General features: G+C 39.5%; 1 long non-coding RNA gene across 1 annotated transcript; it reads right to left on the bottom strand.

Moving 5' to 3' along the window:
- On the bottom strand, positions 1 to 2794 carry LOC106726978. Its single transcript, XR_001363131.1, has 3 exons — positions 2758 to 2794; positions 1252 to 1254; positions 1 to 57 (listed from the first exon to the last, which is right to left on the bottom strand). It is a non-coding gene; the product is annotated as an uncharacterized LOC106726978 (long non-coding RNA).
- Between the last annotated feature and the right edge of the window lie 3301 nt (positions 2795 to 6095).

Raw genomic sequence — 6095 nt, 5'->3', positions numbered from 1 at the left:
TTTTTTTTGTTTTTTTCAGGTTCCACATATAAAGGAGATTGTAGGGTATTTGTCTTTCTCTGTCTGACTTATTTCACTTAGCATAACGCCCTCAGCATCTGTCCATGTTGTTTTAAATAGCAAGATTTCATCCTTTTTTATGGCTGAATTCTAGTCCATTGTATATATGCACACTTTTTCTCTATCCATTCATCTATCAATGGACACAGATTGCTTCCCAACTTTTCTCTTAAAATAAGAAAAGTGTGAGTTAATTTAAAAATAAATGTGAATTAAGAGCAGAAGTACAACAAAATGGAAACAATCACAAAGATAGTGCACAATGATGGGTAAATTTGGCAAAAATGGAGTGGATGGTATGCAAGTGGGACAAGTGTGGAAAACCTAGTGACATCTAACGCAATATTTAATGGTGGAAGAGAAGAAACGAAGTATGTATGTGAGTAGCATTTTCACAGCCTCTCAACCTAATACAATTTGGGCATCTGCCTTCAGACTCTGACAAGCCTTAGGGATCACCTGTGTAATGTATGTGATAATTATGGTAGAAGAAAAGACCTTCAAAAAATAGGCTATCACCATTAAAAGTAAAACACAAGATTGTCTTCTCCCTTGAAGATGAAGCTGTTGAGTAATAATAACATTTTGGCCTCTATTCTTGAGGAGGAACAATGCTTTTAAATTTGGGGAGAACTGAACCAAGTGTCTATTTCTGATTCCTTTTCTGTGCAGTCTTCGAGCAGAAGAATCTGGAGTACAGGGTTTTGCAGACCGTCTGTTCAACCAGCTTTTCGTGTTTGCTCTTCTGAGGAAACTGTCCGTGGGGCTGTTCATTGGGGTGAGGAGGGGAGTAAAGGGCTAATAGAAGGGATATGGGAGAGTTTCAATTTCCAAATGATGTGTATGTCTTCAAAATTCAGTGTAGGTGGTAGGTGAAAAGTCTCTTTAACCACAGGCATCATCCCAAGTTCAGAGCAACGTCTGTCTCTGTGTGTGCGCACACCTGCATGCAGCACTTTACGTGCCCCTGATTATTGGAAGATTGGAAGAATAATAGGAGGTAAAGCCTCATGGCGATGAATCATACCAAGGGTGGTAACGGAGCCTCAAGAAGACCTAAGACACAATTGGAGGGTGAAACTTGTCTTTGATTTCTGCCCCTCTTCTTTTTCAAAATTCCCTTTCCCCTTACTATTATCTTTCTGCTCTTCTTAGGTAATGGTGCCAGCTGAATAAGAGCCAATAAATAACTTCCTGTTGGGAGGTTAGGAGACATTAACCACGGACTTTAGCTTTTCATGGTTTCCGGGTGCTTCTTGAAGACCTCATTCCATTCTTTGTGGTAGATTTCACAGATAGGCTAAAACAGTACAGTCTCCGCAAGGGTCTTCACATCATAGCCACAGACCCTTACCTTTTTTCCCCCTACCCACTTTTAAGATCTTTATATATTCCTATATAAGGGATAATATAAAACCCAGTAATATTGGGTTATTGTTTAGGGACATAAATGATGAAACTGTAGTTTAAAATTCACAACAGAGAAAACAGATAACACTGAAAAGTAAAATTATAGGAAGTCTTTGAAAACAGGTTTTAGTTTAATTATATGATTTTAAACTATAGACCCTCCAAGGTCAAAGGTTGGCAAGGTCTGACTAATTTTTATTGAGTAAATGAGGATTTCATTTTTCCTCTTGGCATCATGCCTGAGATTGCCCAAATAGAGCCAGAATTTATTACATCTCACTCTAAAGTTGCTAAGACAAGGCATTTTCCACAGGCTTTTCCTGTTTTCTTTAAATACCTTCCAACCTTGATTTGCTGGTGACAACGTCAGTTGGCATGTGTTTTATGCTGGCCTTTGCAATAATATAGTAAAGCAGAATCCAGAATCAATGTTAGTACAAATAGAACTACCACACAAAGGGGAGGATGATACTTATCTCACTAGAGAGTTGTGAGTTTAGAATAATGTATGTAAGAAGTACTTTTTACACTGTAAATTGCTATCCACATGTTAGTCATGATTAGAATATCAGAAAACAACCCATAGGCCCTTACAAAGAGTAATTATTCCAGGTCATTTTTATTCTACGTGACAAAGCAGTATTCTCCAATATTTTTGGTCAGTTAATCATTTTGGCAAAATACCTCAAGACTTGCTATCTCATTCACTCTTAGTATGCAATCCAAGAGTTTTATTAAAATGAATGGGAAGAACAGAGCTATTTTTAATTTCTAGCTTTCACTAACCTTTTGCTAGGAAAGAGAAAAGAGAATAAAAGAAGTGTGGAAAGGAATTCCAAGTACAAGATCAACAGTGATTAGATTCTTGATCAACTCCCAACTTCTCCAAGATCAACAATGATTAGATTCTTTTATTTAAAATTAAATCTTTATTGTTCAGATTATTACAGTCGTTCCTCTTTTTCCCCCCCATAGCTCCCCTCTACCCGTTTCCCACCCCACCCTCCGCCCTCATCCACATATGTGTCCTTATACCCACATTACCCCCTACCCCCCCTCATGCCCTCACCCCCCGTTGTCCGTGTCCATTGGTTAGACATATATGCTTGCATGTAAGTCCTTTGGTTGATCTTTCCCCCTTAACCCTGCCCTCCCCTACCTTCCCTCCAAGGCCCGACAGTCCAATCAATGCCTCTCCATCTCTGGATCAGTCCTTGTTCATCAGTTTATGATGTTCATTATATTCCACAAATGAGTGAGATCATGTGGTATTTATCCTTCTCTGACTGGCTTATTTCACTTAGCATAATGCTCTCTAGTTCCATCCATGGTGTGGCAAATGGTAAGAGTTCCTTTTTCTTCTTCCTCTTCTTAAAGAATACCTTTCAGCATTTCATATAATGCTGGTTTAGTGGTGATGAACTCCTTTAGCTTTTTCTTATCTGTGAAGCTCTTTATCTGACCTTCACTTCTGAATGATAGCTTTGCTGGATAAAGTAATCTTGGTTGTAGGTTCTTGGTATTCATCACTTTGAATAACAATGATTAGATTCTTGATGAAGCAACAAGAAGCCAAGTAAAGTATTAGGGAAACCCAGAAAAGGGCCCAGAGGTAGAAGGACCAATGAACACAGGACCTACCACTGTGCCTGCTTTCTTTTACCTCTTAATTTTTAGTAGGACCCATTCTTGGCTGCTTTCTGTCCTCATTCCCTAATCTCCCTGTTTCAACTACCATCTAAGACAAAGGAGCCAACTAAGGTAAAGTGGGGGTACAATGAAAATGATTGAAACAAACCTAAGCATGGGAACCTGCCTGCCTAAAAGCTCCAGCTAGTTGTTGCCTTTGGAGAACATGGTATTAGTATCTCCAGATGTCTTATTTTTCAACAGAAGTTAAAGTTCTTAGTTTTTATAACTAATCTCCCAACTTTAAACGGCAATTTATCTTAAAAATTGCACAGATGCCCTAACTGGTTTGGCTCAGTGGACTGAAGGGTCCTGGGTTCGATTCCGGTCAAGGGCACATGCCTGGGTCGTGGGCTCGATCCCCAGTAGGGGGCGTGCAGGAGACAGCTGATCAATGATTCTCTCTCATCATTGATGTTTCTATCTCTCTCTCCCTCTCCCTTCTTCTCTGAAATCAATAAAAATATATTTTTAAAAATTGCACAGAACATCGTTAGGGAAGATTGACGTGCAGGAGGCAGCCGATCAATGATTCTCTCTCATCATTGATGTTTCTATCTCTCTCCTCCCTTCTTCTCTGAAATCAATAAAAATATATTTTTAAAAATTGCACAGAACATCGTTAGGGAAGATTGAAAACACTCCATATGATACTATAATGGCAGATACATATAATTATAAATTTTCCTAAATCTGTAGGATATACAACACTAAGAGTGAACCCTAAGGTAAACTATGGACTTTGGTTGATTATGATGTCAATGTTGATTCATTGACTGTAACAAATGTGTCCCTCTGATGGGGGATATTGATAGTTGAGGAAGCAGTGTGTGTGCTGGGGGTAAAGAGGTATGAAGGAATTCTCTGTACCTTCTGCTCAATTTTGCTGGGAACCTAAAAGTACTGTAAAAAAATAATCTCTATTTTAAAAAATTGCTCTGGCCAAATGAAACCCATTAATAGTATGGATTTAGCCCACAGACCACTGTTGAGCAACCTGTGACACATTTTCTAGCTTTACCCCACACTTCTTTCTTGAGCTTGAGACCTGTATTTTTTTCCATTAAAATTTGGATAAATTAACCTGGGTATTCCACAGATAGCTCAAATGCAATTTGTATAAACTAGAATATACTTTACTCATATAAATAAGCAAAATGAAATCTGCTTCCCACCTTGAAGTCGCTGTCAGTTACAACCCATCTGTTTGTCCAGATTAGAAGCTGTGGAGTCACCCGTGGCCCTTCTCTCTACTTTATCTCTCACCTCCAATTCCTTCAGTAAGTCCTTGAGCATCTTCTAAGTGTCAGTACTGTGCTAAACACTAAGGATAAAAATATAAAAAGGTTCAGTCTAGACTCTGGAGGAGTTTATGTCTATAGGTGGAAAGGAACAGCTATTTACAAAACAATATTTATCAAGAGCTATAATACACCTGTTTAAATGCTGCACAACCTTTTTAAATCTGAAAACAACCTTAAGAAATAGTTATCGCCTGGCCAGCATGGCTTAGTGGTTAAGTGTCAACCTATGAACCAGGAGGTCATGGTTTGATTTCCAGTCATGACACATGCCCCGATTGTGGGCTCGATCCCCAGTAAGGGGCATGCAGGAGGCAATGATTCTCTCTCATCATTGATGTTTCTATCTCTCTCTCCCTCTCCCTTCCTCTCTGAAATCAATAAAAATATATTTAAAAAAGAAAACAGTATGGAGTTTCCTCAAAAAATTATAAACGGATCTGCCTTATGACCCACCTCTGGGCATATATCCGAAGAAACCTGAAACACTAAATGAAAGAATATATGCACTCCTATGTTTTTTGCAGTGCTATTTACAATAGCTAAGATCTGGAAAAAGCACAAGTGCCCATGAGTAGATGAGTAAATAAAAAAGCTTTGGCTGCCCTGGCTGGTGTGGCTCATTGGTTAGACTGTTGGCCTGCGACTGAAGGGTCTCTGGTTTATTCCTGGTCAAGGGCATGTACCTGGGTTGCAGAGTCATTCCTCAGCCCCCAGTCAGGGCCCCATGTAGAAGACACCCAATCAATGTGTTTCTTTCACATTGAAGTTTCTCTCTCTCTCTATCTCTCTCCCCCTCCCTTCCACTCTCTCTAAAAAAAATCAAGGAAAAAAAATCCTTGGGTGAGGATTAACAATAACAACAAAAAGCTGTGGTACATTTACACTATGGAATACTACTGGGCCATACAAAAGAGGGAACTCTTTCCTTTTGGGACAGCATGGGTGGAGCTGGAGAGCATTATGCTAAGTGAAAAAAACAGTCAGAGGAAGACAAATGCCATATGATTTCACTTATCTGTGGACTCTGATGAACAAAATAAAGGAACAACATAGAAACAGAGTCATAGATGCAGAGAACAGTCTACAGCTGTCAGAAGGGAGGTTGGGAACTGGGTGAAAAAGGTGAAGCGATTAAGAAAACAAAACAAAACTCAGAGACACAGACAGCAGCATGGTGATTACCAGAGGGAAAGGGGGATGGGGGCAGGTAGAAGAGAATAAAGGTGGATAAATGGTGGTGAAAGGAGACTTGGCTTTGAATGATGAACACACAATACAATATACAGATGATGCAGTATAGAATTGTACACTTGGAACCTATGTAACTCCAATAAATTAACTAATGTCACTCCAATAAATTAAATTAAAAAAAATTTTTTTTAAAGAATAGGCCCTGCCGAACCGGTTTGGCTCAGTGGATAGAGCATCGGCCTGCGGACTCAAGGGTCCCAGGTTGGATTCCGGTCAAGGGCATGTACCTTGGTTGCGGGCACATCCCCAGTGGGGGGGTGTGCAGGAGGCAGCTGATCGATCTCTCTCATCGATGTTTCTGGCTCTCTATCCCTCTCCCTTCTTCTCTGTAGAAAATCAATAAAATATTTTTTAAAAAATAAAAAAAATAAAGAACAGGCC

The sequence above is a fragment of the Myotis brandtii genome, unplaced genomic scaffold (assembly GCF_000412655.1).
Source record: "Myotis brandtii unplaced genomic scaffold, ASM41265v1 scaffold342, whole genome shotgun sequence".
Lineage (NCBI taxonomy): Eukaryota > Metazoa > Chordata > Mammalia > Chiroptera > Vespertilionidae > Myotis > Myotis brandtii.
This window is presented reverse-complemented; position numbering and strand designations above follow the sequence as displayed.